Genomic DNA, 17,645 nt, shown 5'->3' with positions numbered 1-17,645 from the left:
TCATGTATTACTAGCCCAGTAAAAATGAAATAATAAACAAAGTGCACCATTTGGTGTCCAAAAACCTTGAATTCAAATTCTAATTCTGCCACATATTTCGACATTTGGCCATGGGAGCAAACGCCGTGCAGAGGCAGAGTCAGGACTGTGGGACGACCTGAGGCCTGATGTCTAGGTGGGTACTGGAGACAGAGAAGGAGTTTCAGTGGCTTGACCAGGGTGGGAAATGGCCATAATAAGATTATAAGTACTTAAAAGTGGAGACCATATTTTATTTGTTTTATTTATTTTATCTTAATTGTGATAAGCTTTTCATACCATAAGCTCTCAAGTACAGACAGTTGTTATGGGCTAAGTCATTTACTCCCAAGAATTTAGCCATAAGGGAAAAAGAGAAAGTGCTATTTTTGTGGAATTTACATGGTAGAGAAAAGGTTTTTGTGCTTTAGTTACATTGAGTAGGCACATGGGGGCTGGTGGGCAGTGTAGACAAGCTGTCAAGTCTTAACATAGGGCAGAAGAGATGAGATGAGAGAAAAGCATATGCAGATGGTTGGGTTAAGAGAAGTAACATTTTCTTCTGGCATAAGACCAAAGGAAAAGAAGGACTGGGAAGCGGTCATGATGTTGGTGATGACAATAATGACAATGATGAAGGTGTCCTCTTAACAGGTCCCCTTGGTTTCTGGGAGCACTACCCAGGTATCAAAAGTCTAGAGCTCCCCTGAATCTTCGAACCTTGAGTGAAGTAGGTCCACTTACTCTTGGTCATACTGTAGCCTGGAGACTGGGACTAAGAACTGAGAAGGATGAAAGGACACATTCTATGCCTTACATTCCTCCCCTTTCTGTCTAGAAACACTATTCAGGCCTATCTCAAAAACACAATATGGGAGGGATGTTATTTGTTAAGTGATAGTGTTTAGTTTGCAAAGGCCAAGGGAAAGGAATTGTGGGTTTAAATTTGAATCCAACCATGCACTAGGGTAACTTTCTAGAAACCTATAACCTCCGGATGGTCCCTGGACCAGGCAAGTCCTGAAACCCAGAGAGGCCAGCCTTTCCAGAACAACTAGTTCCATCTCCCTACCCCTTATTATTGATAGCCCTTCCAACATGAAAAAGTTAGAATGGGCATAGTCCAAATACCCCTCAAGAGTGGGAGAAAGATCAAAGGTGATGGTGGTATACAGAGAAAGGAGAGTTTAACAAACGAGTATGATTGCTGAATCATTTCATTGATATTTCTTTTAGTTTCCAGTATCTTAGAGCAGCTAGAAATAAAGCCTTAAATTGTGGAATTGTAACCCATATCAAACTCTGAAATCTGTTGTTCAACTAATTGTTGGGCTGTGCTTTGAAATGTATTGCTTTTTTGTATATATGTTATTTTTCACACAAAAAAAGAAAAAAAAGTGATGATAAAAAATATATATTCCTTCAAGCCTCCAATGCTCTGGAGCAGTTAGAAGGGAAAATCTGAGATGATAGAATGGTAGCCCATGACAAACCCTGGGATCTGTTCTGTAATTACTTGTTGAAGAGTGCTTTGAAAACTATTGCTTTTTTATTTCTTTGCTTTGTATATATGCTATTTAATACAATAAAAAAAGTTTAAAAAAATTTGAATCCAAGTAAGGATGACCCCAGGCAATTCTAGGGCTGATAAAAACAATACAAGAGTAAGTGCCATACAAGATCAGAAGGGGCCTATTTGGATGATCATATGTACAGAAGTAGGAAAAATCGAGGGGAAAAGACTCAGTTTCATTCCATATATTTATTTTGGACAAGGGGTGCTTCTTTCATGCAATGACCTAAGTATAAAGTGTAACCATGAGCTCATCAAAACAAAGTTTAGTTCTACAGGGATATCTCATTATAGATTTCATAGAAACCCCACATTTAGTTATATGTGAGGTTTATACCAGCAGTTCAAATCTAGCACTTCTCTAACCCCTACAAGTAGTTTACTAAAACCAGAACAGTGTTTCAAACCAGAGAATACAGTCAATTTAAGTGGTACTAGAGTCACAGAGGAAGACGACTCTTCTGTCTCCTGATGACATTACTCTTATGAAAAGTAGATTCACTTTGAAAAGATATTAAGAATGAATATATTGAAATAAGTTTGTAACCTCCTTATCTAGAATTAGATAAGTTCTTTCTGCTGAGAGGTAAAAGGAAGGGCAAGACAAATTTCAAAAAAAAAAAAACAAAAAACAACACTTTAAGCCTAGGAGTCTAAAACTGTATTCTTTTTAGGTACATAGTTGGAAGGGATATGTGTTGGCTGAGTCATACAGTCATCACTCTCCTTCCCTTGTCTTAAGAGGACTCAGATTTTCCTTTAAGAATCACTCATCCCCAAAGTAGAGAGGTGTATCCCACCCACCTGGTCAAAGTGATTAGTGGACATTTAACATAAGCCATTAAACCCCAGGACATGGGGCTGTGTTAGGACCAGATTCTTTCTTCTCTCTGGAAGGTATTGATGAGGTACTAGGTCTAGAACGACCACAGTCCCTTTTGCTAACCCAAGGAGGGTCAGCCTAAGGACAACACCAATATACTTAGGAAGGCCAAAGTAGAAAGAATTGCAGAAAAACAGAGCTGGAGCCTGAGAACTGCGAACTGCCGGCACAAATCTCACACATAACTAAAACTGCTTCTTTAATTCCATGCATCAATTATATCCTTTTTTTTTCCAAACCATTGAGTTGTTTTTTTTTTTATAAATTGCAACTAAAAGTCTTAATTGATAATATTCAGTTTATGTAACTAATGGATTTAAAAGCAAATATGGATAGAACACTGAACCACATTTTTGTCTTTTGATGGAGAGGATGATACACTATCTTTTGTGTAGAGAAAAACTAGTTTCTTACTATAATTGAAATCTTAAAATATATTATTTGCTTAGACCCATGCATCCCATCATTATTTTTGGCACTCCCTAAAATTTATTCCATATGGAATCTGGAGGGGGATGTTTGAATTCTAAATGAAGAGTCTCAACCATTACAAGCTGCACAAAACATAAGTAAAACATTTTTGCCAATTTTTTTTATTTGTATACCCTATTTTAGATCTGGGAATCTGACATTAAAATGGTCTCGGATTTAATGTTGATTTGTATTCAATGCCAACAATAAAAAAAGAACCTTAGTTAATATGTCTTTGGTGTTTTTTATTTTAGAGAACTGCTATTTCATAAGATGGTTTCCCAGACTGGGTAGGGGCTGGGGTAGAGGAATGGTTTATTCTTTATATGTTAAGAAAATTTCCGCCAATAGTCTGGAAAAATATATAACAGTCTTTTCTGCAAGAACTTATGAAAGTAATGAGACTTTTTTCCCTTTAGCCTCTAAGAAATTTACAGTGAGCTACATTGTTCTTGGGTAATCTAGTCTTGGGACATATAATTTTAAAACCTGAATTTACCATTTTGCATGTAGAAATAAAAGTAATTTTGGTACTTATAATAAATCAATAGCTAAACAGGAGAGTTTTGTTTACTCTAGCTTGCCTGCTGCTTTGTTCAACTGCTACGACCAAATACCTCAATCCGAACTCGACTTCAAAAACATTTCATCATTACTGCTAGTTCCTGCAGTCTCCCCTGTCTGTGTTCAATCAGGCTGACATCTGTTGGTTCAAGAGTTTTACATATCTGCCGGCAGACAAAGGACACTTGGTGCCAGATCTCAATGCTCACCAACAGGTACCTCTGGATTCCTCACCTCCTCCGTTTTGCAGATATTAACTTTCACTGGATAAAAGCTCATTTAGTAATGTCTTTGCTTCAGACAATAGATTTTTCTTCTGCTGATGGGGACACTCTAAGGAGAACTTAAAAATCTTCTGTCTAGTGTAGACCTCACCTAAGCCACCTCTGGGTATTGTAGTTGGTACAGTAAACACAAAGTGCAGACCCCATAATGTAATGCCCATATTTATTCAATAAGGACTAGGTGGTTTGTGACTATAATAATCAACCCATTGTTTTCACAAGGTTATATCAAATGTAAGGCCACTTAAACATGTTTTAACGTCATGTTTTTAAAGTCTAAAACAAAATTTACAACAGAGGTTGGGAAGACTCTTAGTTGTAACTAAAATCACTGTGAAGAACTCAACCTTAGACTATTAAGAAAAAAATACCATTCACAATAGCAACTGAAACAATCAAGTATCTAGGAATAAACTTAACTAGGGACATAAAGGACCTGTACATAGAAAACTATAAAACATTGCTAAAAGAAATTAAGGAAGGAAGACATTCTGCGTTCATGGATAGAAAGGCTAAATATCATTAAAAAGTCAATTCTACCCAAATTGATCTGCAGATTCAATGCAATACCAATCAAAATTCAAAAAAAACTACTTTGAAGACTTGGAAAAGCTCATTATCAAATTTATTTGGACGGTAAAGGGGACCTGAATAGCCAAAAACATACTAAAAAAGAAGAATGAAGTGGGAGGACTTACACTTCCTGATTTGAAAGCTTATTACAAAGGCACAAAACAGTGGTCAAAACAGCATGGTTTTGACACAAAGACATATTAATGGAATTTATTTGAGAGTTCAGAAATCGACCCTAGATCTATTGTCAAATGATCTTTGACAAGGCCCCTAACTCCACTGAACTGGGACAAAATAGTCTTTTCAATAAATGGGCTGAGAGAATTGGGTATCTACAGGCAAAGGAATGAAAAAAGACCCCACCTCACACCTTATACAAAAATTAACTCAAAGTGGATCAAAGACCTAAATATAAGAACCACTGCCATAAAACTTCTAGAAGAAAATATAGGGAAACATTTTCAAGATCTAGTGATAGGAGGTACCTTCTTAGACCTTATACTCAAAGCACAAGCAATGAAAGGAAAAAATAGGTAAATGGGAACTCCTCAAATACAAATGCTTCTGTGCCTCAAAGGACTTTGTCATAAAAGGTGAAGAGGCAACCAACTCAATGGGAGAAAATATCTGGAAACCAGATATCTGTCAGGTTTGATATCCAGTATATATAAAGAAATCATATAACTCAAAAGCAAAAGAACAAGCAACCCAATTATAAAACGGGCAAAAGATATGAATAGGAGTTTTTCTGAAGAGCAAATACAAATGACTAAAAAGCACATGGAGAGATGCTCATCTTCATTAGCTATAAGGGAAATGTAAATCAAAACTACAATGAGATATCATTTCACACCTATAAGAATGGCTGCTACTAAACAAACAGGAAACTACAAATGCTGGAGAGGATGTGGAGAAATTGTGACATGTATGCACTGCTGGCGGGAATGTATAATGGTACAGCCACTTTGGAAGACAGCTTGGCAGTTTCTCAGAAAACTGGATATTGAGTTGCCCGATGACTCGTCAAAACCAATATTAGGTATCTACCCAGAAAAGCTGAAAACAGTGTCATGAACAAACATTTGCACACCGTTGTTCATAGCAGTGTTATTCACAATTGCCAAAAGATGGCAAGTGTACATCAAGAGAAGAGTGCATAAACAAAATGTAGTATCTATATATGATGTAATATTTTGCAGCAGTAAGAAGAAATGAGGTCCTGAAGCATATGACAACATGGATGAACCTTGAGGACAAATGTGGAGTGAAATAAACTGGTCACAAAAGGATAGATATTACATGATTTCACCAATATGAACCCCCTCGAAAATGTAAACTCACAGTCTTACAATATAGAAAATAGGGGATCTAGAGATAGACAGGAGCTAGAGAGGGGGGAATAGTTATCTAATATGTGCAGACTATTTAATGAGATTGAACTTAAAAGTATGGGAATGGATAGAGGTGATGGTAGTTTATTAGGGGGGTTAGAGTAATAGTGTCATATTAAAGATGAATAAGATTGAAAGAGGTTGTTTAGAATCATTTACTTCACAGATTAGAACTACAAATATAAAGTTCTTCGTGGGACAGAAATCTTAGAATGAGCTGGGACTCAGAATCAAGGGACTGAGAAAGCCTTCTTAACCAAAAGGGGGAAGAGTGAAATGAGACAAAATAAAGTGTCAATGGCTGAGAGATTCCAAACAGAGTCAAGAGGTTATCCTGGAGGTTATTCTTATGCATTATATAAATATCACTTTTTTAGTTAAGGTGTAATGGAGATGCTGGAGGGAACTGCCTGAAAATGTAGAGCTGTGCTCCAGTAGCCATATTTCTTGAAGAAGATTGTATAATGATACAGCTTTTGCAATGTGCCTGTGTGTGCTGCTTGTGTCTGATGCTCCTTTTATCTACCCTATCGACAGATGAGTAAAACATATGGATTAAAAATAAATAAATAATAGGGGGAACAAATGTTAAAATAAATTTAGTAGATTGAAATGCTGGTGATTGGTGAGGGAGAGGGGGAGGGGGTATGTAATATATGAATCTTTTTCTTTTTATTTCTTTTTCTGGAATGATGCAAATGCTCTGAGAAGTGATCGTGGTGATGAACATACAACTATGTGATGATATTGGAGTTACTGATTATATACCAAGAATGGAATGATCATATGGTAAGAACATTCGTGTTTGTATGTTATGCTTGAAAAAAATTTTTTAAAAAAATATGAAGTTCTTGCATGAAGTACTTCAAAAGTTGACACTTGTACAAAGAATTAATAATAGAAGGGTACATAGGAAAAACTACTTGTTGCATGCTATGATCTATATTTAATAGGAATATATCACTAGTACCACAACAATACTAGGGGTAAACAATGGGGGTGGGGGCAGACAAGAGTTAAGGGGAGTTTTGGTTTTTCTTTAGTGAGGGTGTGTTTATCTGTTATTTTTTCTCTTTGGAACAATGAAAATTGTCTCTTTTTGGACAGCGATGATGACTGTACAACTAAGGGAGGATACCATGAAACATTGTTTATTTTGGATAGAATATACGCTCCATGAATAGATCTTAACAAAATGTGCAGATTCAAAATAAATAAATAAACAGAAGAGTTCAAATGCTAGAGAAAATGTGGAGAGAGGTATACCTACTCAATGTTAGTAGGGTAGCAGAATGGGGTAGCCCCTCTGGAGATAATGTACTGGATCCACAGGAGGCTAAATATAGGGTTGCCATATGATTAGGCAATCCCATTACTGGGATTATACTTGAAAGAACTGAAAGCAGGGAGTCTAATAGACATTCTCATATTGATGTTTATGGTGGCATTATTCATGACACTCAGTGGATGGAGGTGGCCAAAGGGTACACTGAGAAACAGAGAGGTGAACTGTGATATGTACATATGATGGAATATTGTGTGGCCACAGAAAGGAACAAAGTCATGAGGCATGCAATGAGGTGCATCAACCATAAGGGCATTATGTTGAGCAAAATAAGACAGAAACAAAAGGACAAGTATTGTATGGTCTCTTTTAGAAAATGCTTATAGAAAATTGGGGACTAGATTGCAAGCTCTTACAGCAGTCAAATTTATTCCTGAGCTTTAAGAGTTATTTCTAAATTCTGAGATGCTGTGCTATATGGACATAACCTGGTATTTTCCTGGAACTTTGGGTACCTGTGTGATAACTAAGACTCAGAAGAGTTGGAGTTCTACAGCTCTGAAAGTCAGTATTCCTACATACGGCAAATGTTAAACTGAAAAAGTGATCAGGCTTCAATTAAAGATAGGAAGGAAGCTGATTTGGTTGGGACTAAGGTAAATCAGAATAGAGGGTAAAGGATGATATTGTCTGTATTACAGAACTTCATCTACTGTCAGAGATCAAAATAAGAGAGGTTTATTTTGTCCAAAACCTAAATTTTCTGTAGAATAAACCCTAACATAACCTGTCTGGCCAGTTCAGTTAAACAGTCTAAACACATGGAGCCTAGAATTGGGAATGAAGTCTGGCAATTCTGTATAGCTTAATGTAATACCTGGGTACATTCCAGAGTATGTTGGGAAGATAATTTAAAAGTACTTGCAAAATCCCCTTGAAGGACTGGGGGAAAATGTGGAAATATTAAATTTCCCCACTTGGGGAAGAATTGATACTCTCACTAGCATTGGGGGCTGCCAGTTGAATTAACCAAGCCCTCGATCTTGGGGCTTGCACTTATGAAACTTATTTTTGTAATGGAGGAGTTAAGCCTACCTATAATTATGCCTAAGAGTTACTCCCAGAGAACCTCTTTTGTTGCTTAGATGTGGCCCCTCTCTCTCTAAGCCCAACTCTACAAGTAAAATCATTACCCTCCCCACTACATGGGACATGACATCCAGGGATGAAAGTCTCCCTGGCAACGTGGGATATGACTCCCAAGGATGAACCTGGCCCTGACACCATGGGATCGACAATGCCTTCACTGACCAAAAGGGTGAAAAGAAATGTAACAAAATAAGGTAACAGTGACTAAGAGATTTCAAATAGAGTCGAGAGGTTATTCTGGAGGTTAGTCTTAGACAAGCTTTGGCTAGATATTGCTAACTGCCGTGGTATGTGAAGCCGTAACCAACAGTATTCGTATAACCCTTAAAGAATATTTTTATTTTACAATAAAAAATGTTAAGAAAAAAATGACCCAACTGTAGCCACATGCTAGATGAGGTTATCCCATCTTCTCTCACTTTCTTTATTGCCACTAATTTTCCTTAAAGCTGCATCACCTATTGTTTACTTTTTATTATGAAGTTTCACAGAATAAAAATGACACCAAATAAAGAGGTTTTGAAATATATAACTGCTCACACAAGACTGTTCTGTTCTCTAAGAAATTCAACAATAAATAGGCATTACATTTAGTCATTTTACATGAATTTGAAATTTGCTATTTTTATTCCAGAGCACAGGCTATAGAGACATCTTTCTTCTTTCTCATATAAGAAAATAAACTTCTTAAATAAGCCATCCTATTTCCAGTGGCTCCTAGGCATAAAATGTGCTCTTTAACTAGGGAACATTTTACCTCTTCCTGGTATTCAGTTTCAGAACAAATGGAATAAGAAAGTGCCTCAGCCACACATGGTTAAAGAATTTTGTTATTTGAACTAAAAATACTCAGCATGAGAAATTTTTTTCCCAGAAACATGCTAGAAATTTAGCTTCTAAGCATGATTAAAGGTGTGTTACTTTAATCATGGCAACTTTTGGTCTAAAAATCCTATGTAGGAATTCTGATTTTACAGCTTGTCAGGGCACGTCTATTTTTTCCTAAAGACATTTCAAAGAAACTAGAGAAAGTTCACTTTATAAATCTGAAGTATATTTTGTACTGTTAACTTGCAAATATTAATAGATTACTACCACCACCACTACCACAACCACTACAAGTATTATTACTGATTGCTGACAGGGACTGTTAGCTCACTAGAAGGGAACAAATATGGGGTGGGTGCAGCAATTTCCCTATTTTCCTATGCTAACTTCTAAGATTATTGAGGGTTTAAGAGATCTTGTGAGGATGCTGGTTAAACCACAGCTGAAAATCCAGAGAGTGAGCATTCTATAAAATCTGAAAATGAAATAATATCAAAAGCTTTACAAAGCTGTGGATTTCTAAAAAGAAGGTGAAAGATGAAAGAAAAACCTGCACAAGTAGCATACCAAGAAACAGATGGTCTTTAAAAAAAAAATGAACCAAGAGTGTTGCCTTCCGCAAATATGCTTCTTAATTGTGGCATGCCGAGCACTTTTATGCAGATTATTTCAATTGCTAAGCACAGAGCCGAATAAACAGGGTTAGCTCATTGACATTAAATGACATAGTGTACTTGGAGCTCATCTACTATTTAGTCTGACAACACCTGATATGCAAAATCGTATGAAGAAACTAGTGCCAAGACAGTTTAAGATTAACCAATGTTCAGTGAAGATTTAAAAGCTTGGCTTTCATTTTGCTAAAGATGCTCCCTTTCATATTTAATCAATGAACTTCAGTTCCGTTTTAAGAGCTCAATTTAGAATTTATGATTTTGTTTCTTTTTAGCTTATTCCAAAATGATTTAAAAGAAGCTTCGAACTAGGAGGAGGAAAAAGAAAAAAAAAAAAAAACTTCAAGAACTTGCATGAGTTAAACAGCAATAAAATTTCAAATGAAAACTTCAGAAACAAAGAAACAAATAAGTTCTGAATTTATGCTCCACTAGGAAGTCTAAGGAATAACGGCTTAAATGTTTTTTATTTTTCATTTAGCACAGAGTCACAGAAACATTAATAACTATCCTCAATAAGGCCTTCTACTTCCTCACTTTCAGGTTCCCAGTTGACTGCCCCTAGCTCCTTGCTGAGAAAGCCTCTGAGTAAGGTGGAGCCACAGAGTTTGATCCTTCGGAGAGCAAGCTGTTCCCTCAGCTGTGTCATGGAAGAAGAGCCCAAGCAAAGGGGTACTGCACTGAAGATGGAGATGCAGACCTCTCAGTTGGGAGGTCCATTCTTGTGGCAGAGCCAGAAAAATTCAGAGGGCTGCACATGACTGCTCTCCAGCTTCTTCAGAAAGTTGTAATCCAGACAGGGACACCTTTAAGAGTTGGCTGGGGACTCCTGGAGACTCTTGGCATATCTAGGAGAGTTGCTGGGATCATATTATCCTATTACTCAACACACAGAGATTTGTTCAAGGCATCTTGATCACTTTCTTCTCATTAATTTGGGCACTAACTTTCCAAACTGAACTTTTTTTGTTGACGAAAAACTTTAAGTAGCATATATGGGCTCTTGGTTTACTACTGCTTGTACTGATCACAGTGGCCAATCGACAACCAAATTTTTTTGTACTAAAGTCTGGAACAAGAATATGGATTACATTTGCATTCGTATACCTATATTGCCTGTTTATGTATACATAAATTCACACATTGGAATATCTCTATATATCTATATTTAATAAGTCAATCCTTATGTATTTGAAATGGTTACATTCCTGACATCATGTCTGTAAACAACAAAAATGAAATTCCAGTGTTTCATGGATTTATGATAGGCAAAATGCTTTTCACTAGACTTTAAGCTCCTCAAAGACAAGGAATGTGCCATATTCCTTTGCTGATTGCCAGTGCTCAGCCTTGCTGAGTAACTTATCAACCAAACTTTGTTCAGCCCTCCTCTGGATTTTGTCTCCTGATTCAGGGAAGTCATATTGGTATGCATGAGCTCTATTTTTTGTTCTACTTAAATTTCAAACTTGACACTCCCTGTGTGTCGTTTGGATTGCGCTGTGGGGGAGGGCCATGTTACTGAAACTGGGCTATTGGTAACCTAACTTTTAAGTAGCATTTCTATTTTATGTTACACTATAGTAAAAACTATGCTTATTTTACAACAAATGCTACCGGTGTCGTTCTTTTTAGAGACAGATTTTCACTGAGTCAGAAGGAGAAAACATATGTAGGATCCTAACTCAAGGGGATTAGATTCCTTGTTTTGGCTACAATATAACAAAAATTAGGGCTATTATACTGGAAATTGTCTTGACGCCTCACTTTCTCTCACACCCAATTTGCAGCATTAGCAAGTCCTGTTGCCGCTCTCTTACATGGATCTAAAATTCAACTGCTTGTCCTCATCTCCTCTTCTACCATCTAGGTCCAAGCCAACTTCTTCTCCTGCCTTGATAAATGAAGACTGCAATAGCCTCCTAACTGTTTCCTCACCATCTACTTTTGTCCCTGTAGGATTTATTCTCACCAGCAAAGTGATCCTTTTAATGTGAGTCAGCTCAAGTCCATTCTCTGCTCATAAGGTGTCTACAGGTTCTCACCTCCCTCAGAGTAATGCCACAAGGACATTATATTCTCTGGCTTCTTGAATGTCCTGATCTCATGTGTTACTACTTTTCCCCCTGCTAACTCCACTTTATCCACACTGCCCTCCTCACTTCCACCAGCAAACTTCCCATCTAATAGCCTTTGCATCTGCTATTACCTTTGTCTGGATATGCTCAAACCTCCCTTCCTCAAATCTTCATGGGTCACACTCTCTCCTCCTTCATATCTTTCTTTTGGAGTTACCTTCTGAGTGAGAACTTCCCTGACTACCTTTTTAATAGTGGCACTTCCCTCCACACGCTCCCTTTAATCCCCTGCCCTGCCTAATTATTACCCAAATCATTTGTGGACTGATTATTAATTACATTAGAATATATACACCCCTCGAGGGCAATTTTTTTATCTGTTTTCTTCACTCCTTTATCTCTAGCGCCTAAGGCAATACCTAGGGATACAGTGCTTGAGAAATCCTTATAGTATAAACAGACTGATGGCTAAACAGTACAATCAGACAATTTGTATGAGCTAGTTTTACATCACAGTTGCAAGATGTATACTCAAATCTTATGTTAAAAAAAGCAAAGTTTTCTAGTGTTGTGACTCTTCTTCACCAATCAAGTATTTTTAAATGCAGTATTAATTCTTTTATGACAAATTTGCAAATTGAGAACTGAAGTGACTGGGTCTGCCACAATCATATCTGAACAATGGATGTGAGTCTTAATTTATGGCTTAAAAGTCTTAGCAGCACTGATCTTGTCACTTAATCAGAGAAACTTTGGTGACCAAAAAGAGGTAATACAATATCTAGATAAACATGAATTACCACAAGAAATTGGGACAACCCAGCTCAATACAAATCTGAGAAGATTTCTCAGGTGGTCATCTTTAATGGAAAATGGAATGATGTCTGTGACGTGAATAAATACACACCCCCAAATTCTGAAATGAACTTTTAGGAGAAAATTGAATGACTTCTGCAGAGCACCTTTTATAAATCTAGCAGAAACCAAATTTATATCAACGCCAAAGGCAGAGTGAATCTTTCTCCAAGAAATGCCTAATCCTGCAATAAACCTGTTGAAGAGACAGATTTAATGTTCACCCAGGCTAAGTGTTTAAGAGGCCTCCACGGTATAATTTGTCACTACTACAAGTTTCTGCTTTGCCTTAAAAGCCATGAAAATTGCTCCACAATCCCACTAGGAACTGAGTTGCTCATGTCAGTACTACAGTTTACAAGGTGTTTCTATTTTCCCAGAATGTCCTTGTTTATTCCTAGTTGAAAATATGCATGCAATTATATACATACATGCTACAAAGCCTCAGCATATAGCTACATGAAAGAGTTAAATATTTTAAAAACTAACACTGCTTCATGTCAAACTATGAAATCTGTTCTACAACTAATTGTGATGCTGTGCTTTGAAAGTTAAAGCTTTTTTGTATATATGTCATTTGTCACAAAAAAAAAGAAGAAAAAAAAGACGTTTGTGAGGATAAAAAAATATTTAAGCCCTTTAACCTCCTACATTCTGAAGCAGCTAGAAGGAAAAACCTGAGAGGACCATATGGTAGCCCATGACAAACTCTGGGATCTGTCCTGTAACTATTTGTTGAAGAGTGCCTTGGAAACTTTTGCTTTTTTATTTCTTAGCTTTGTATATACATTATACTATACAATAAATTAGTTTTAAAAAAAACCCTATCATTGCTTGACTATAATAAACTGTATAAAAATAGTATCATTTTGTTATCTGACAAGCATAACAATTCAAATAGAAAGTTTCAGATTTAGATTCTGGTTCCTTCCTAGAAAAAAAAATGGGTGTGGAAGAAGTTGGTCATAGAGTTTTATTCCCAACTAGTTGAAAAATTAGCTATCCACACACTCTTAGCACGTTTTAGTCCATTAGGCTTATTCAGAAATGCTATAAGGTTGAAAATCTCTGAGTTCTTTTCATCATGCCAGTTACAAAGGAAAAGATGGTAAATTTACCAAGTGCAATAGTGTTCAAAACTAATGTTGTAGGACTCTAAAGAGTTTTTTTTTTTTGTATTTTGCATGCCAAATACATTAAAAGAATAAAGCCATGGTTGGGAAAACTTATTTTCCTCTTATTCTGCTCTAAAAACAAACCTATTTTAAAAATCATGCAAGTCTGTTTGTGCACATAAACTCTTTTGATGTTAGGATCCATTTTCAGGGAGGCGTCTATTTACAACAATCCTGTTTAATAAAAAAAAAGAAAAAGAAAAAAAACCAGTCAGAAGAAGACTGTTGAGATCGGAGGAGCTCTTTCCATCATTAGTGATGAAATGGAAGTTTCCCCAGATCTCAGTTCAGAGCATCCCTCAGTAGGGTTTTAGTGATAAGTGTTAGGAAGAGCTTCAGTGATAGTTTTTGCAAATTCTACACATTTAACCCTAACTTTTGATTAAAATTTCAGGGTTTGCCAAGGGAATGCTTACTTTAGAAACAGAATTTGATTTGCTTATCACCTCCTTCTCCATTTTATGTACAACAGAGGATGCAGGGAGCAGTAGCTAGGCACACATATTTGCATATATTCCCATCTATTAAATATATTTTCATGTACTTATATTCTTAATATTTTAAGATAACATGAGTAACACAAAACTTGGCATCAACTGGATCTTTTCATGGCTTCTTCATAGCTGAAGGCAGAAAAATTGAGAAGCAGCACACAGAGTGGCAAAGGGCAAGACATACCTGGTGGCATAGCACAGAAAGGAATAAAGAAAATGAAGGTATGAAGCCAACATTTTCTTACTTATTATACAAAACACAACTCAAAAAATAGAAATCCAAAAGTTAAATCCAGGCTGGCTGTCATTATGGCTATGGGAAATCAGGAAGGAGCAGCAGAAACAGCCATGTTGAAAAGCCTAACACTTGTGCTTCACTGGTGAGGGGTTAAGGTGGCTGTCACAATTTTCCATGATCCAGGAAGAGGCCCAAGGATGAATACCACATTGCTTCTGTGGCCTTGGACAGGAAATAGGGCAAATGAGAAGTATGATCATGGGAGAAGAATTCATAGCAGAAAACCTGGCATGGCCCAGAAATTAGGTCAAGGACAAAAGGTCACAACCAAGGATGAGGGAGCAGGACACTCCCTTCTCAATCTACACATAAAGGAAATCTCTTTTCTTGAACGCAACTGCTCCCAAAACTTAACAATGAAAAATACTTTATTTCTTTTTCTTTTTCTGTTATCACTCTTGTTCCTCTCTTCACCTGTTTCCCAGGGAAGGAATAGTCACACAGCTCAAACCTGAATTAGCCCAGCTTTACTGAGTCCTAATTCAATTCAATTTAATTTCCATGTCTATGGAGCATCTGCTGGATATAAAGCTCACATTTCCTCTGCCCACATGAGAATGGCAGTATTGGTGCGACACAGGAGACCAAAACATGGATCTTAAAGCTAGTAGTAGAAACCCAGTTATCACCAGGCAGATTCTTAGTAAAGATGTCCGCCGCTGGCTTGCCTACACAGGTAGCAGTGGATAAAGTTGGAAAACCAGAGAGAGGTCAATAAAGACCTGCTCTCTTTAGTGCTTGGAACAATTTATTTCCAAAGTGTATTGAGGTCAGATAGAAATACCAAAAGGCATATCTCTGAATGCGGATGGTTTTAACATGAGCTGTGGGCCCTTGAGTCACTAATATGTCCATGGGACTATGTCACCATTTAATACATTATAACATCTGAAAATTAATGCCCTAGGGCACAGAAAGATGAATACAGAACTTTTCATATATCTTCTTTTCCTAAAAATATTGCTCCCTTCAAATAGATTTAAAAGGAAATATGAGATTGTTTTTTTCATTTTGGTTGAGAAGATGTTGAGTCTGTGAAAAGATCTCAACCTGTTCAATCCCATTGGGTAATGGCCCAAAGGGCAAAAGACGGTGTAGATCTTGAAGGCACAGTAGGTTAATAAAATGTTGCCAGAGAACTCAATGAATGAGGATGAGATAGCTTTAGTATTTGACTTGTCTGTTTAAAAGTCTAGCAGTGCCCAATTTCTGTAAGGTTGAAGTCTTTTTTTTTTTTTTAACTAATGTCTTCAGTCAGTAAGTACATGGATCACGGTTTTGCTTTAAAATAAAACTTCCTGTCACACTCACACCTTGGGAAATATAACAGAAGCAATCCTGAAAGTCCTATTTCTTCATATTCAGTGATATAAGAAAGCAGAGTTGGTTTAATATAACAGCCAAAAACCTAATTTTCAATCTCAATTACCCAAAAGGCACAGGGTCATCTGCCACCTTTGAGGAAATAGGCTTGCACAGAAATGATGTGATAAAAAGAATAAGCTTGGAGATTTCCCAACTTCTTGGGAGTGAAGAAAGAAAGGAATATTGTAGTGGGGCTTAAAGCATTAGAATTTTTTTTCTCATCTGTGTTTTAGAACACTCTGTCTAGTGTAAAGGACTTTCTACCAGTGTTAATAAAGTGTGCCAAGAAGGCATGCCAGGCTTCTCATAGTGGCAAAGCCCTTTACCCAAATCCAAAAAGGCCGGTAATTTTTACAAAGTCCAAATCAGAGTGCCTCCGTAGCAATGGGCGTGCAAGTGTTTTGGAAGTGGAAGGACAAGGAAAGAATGAGGCTGGAGTCTAAACAGTGCTAGTGCACAGAAGGTGCTCATAGATACTTATTAAAAGAATAAGTGACCTATCATTTCAGGAAAGTGTAGCCTGGATTTTTCTGAAGTACCACGTTGTGCTTGCCTCAAATACACTCAGCTTCTATTTCCTCTGGTGGCCTACTACGGCATTATCACCTTACTATTGGCCTTGCTAAATAGATCTCTATAACCTGGACATGGGTAGGGTGTTTCAGGCATGAGAATGTGGGGATTTACTGAGCCTTTAATACCTCCAGTTTCTTGGCTGATTCGTATAGTCTTAACTCCTGGACAGTTCCCAAATATGGTCCTACAGCTGCCTGGTACACTAGCCACATGTCAGAAAATCTGTGGTCAATAGCAAAGCATTCTACCTCTGAAAGTCTGCCCATTTTTCATATGTCTCATATTGGTGCTGCAATGAAAAAATTCACTTTTTAAGCTAGAAAGAATTAAGCTTCTTTCCTAAAACACTTAAGTACTTGAGATGCTACATTTAGTTTCAAGTACACAGGATTCTTAATATTCATTCTCTTGTTTATTCATTCAACAAAAATTTATTGAATGCCTACTCTGTGGGAAGCACTGCCCTTGACACTGGGGTACAACAGTGAATAAGACAGACAAATTCTCTTCCTCCATGATGCTAGCATTCTAGTAGAAGTAGTCAGACTCACATGTAAACAGAGAAAGGACTAAGTATTTCAGATAGTGACGAGTGTGCTAAAGAAGAATAAACAAGGTGAGGTGATGGAGATGAGGAATCAGTGGCCGGGAAGGGGGTCTATTTTCAGATTGACAACAAGAGAAGTTCTACTGAGGGTATACCATTTGAGCTGTTAGACATGACTTTTGAGACAGTGTTCTTTCGAGGCATCAGTTTGTCACCTTCACCAGGAAATTAAAAAAAATATGAAGGGAATTCATAAAATATCTTTTTGTTCGTCTGCATTTATGTGGTTTAGTTTTCATTAAAAGCGAAGCTTCATGGCAGAGAGCCGTACAATTTCTAATTGGGTACAAGGAGTCTTAGAGAAATATTTATTGCATATAACTGGTAGAATCCTCCAGATGGTATCGGGCAATTGCGTAGAGTTTTCACATCAAATTAATAATCATTAATTAAGGTTTAGATTATTCAAACTGAACTGTGCTGAATAAAAATAAACCAATGATCAGGTTTATACTAACTACTGTAAGACTTTCAAGCAGATAAGGTTTGGCCTTGGGTCTGCAT

The 17,645-nt window shown here is 37.0% G+C and overlaps 1 protein-coding gene across 1 annotated transcript in view; it reads right to left on the bottom strand.

Moving 5' to 3' along the window:
* FBXL17 (F-box and leucine rich repeat protein 17) overlaps nt 1-17,645 on the bottom strand; it is a 574,971-nt gene that overhangs the window by 51,981 nt on the left and 505,345 nt on the right. The gene's annotated exons all lie outside the window — the stretch shown is intronic.

This window comes from Tamandua tetradactyla, chromosome 21 (genome assembly GCF_023851605.1).
Source record: "Tamandua tetradactyla isolate mTamTet1 chromosome 21, mTamTet1.pri, whole genome shotgun sequence".
In the NCBI taxonomy this organism is placed as follows: Eukaryota; Metazoa; Chordata; class Mammalia; order Pilosa; family Myrmecophagidae; genus Tamandua; species Tamandua tetradactyla.
This window is presented reverse-complemented; position numbering and strand designations above follow the sequence as displayed.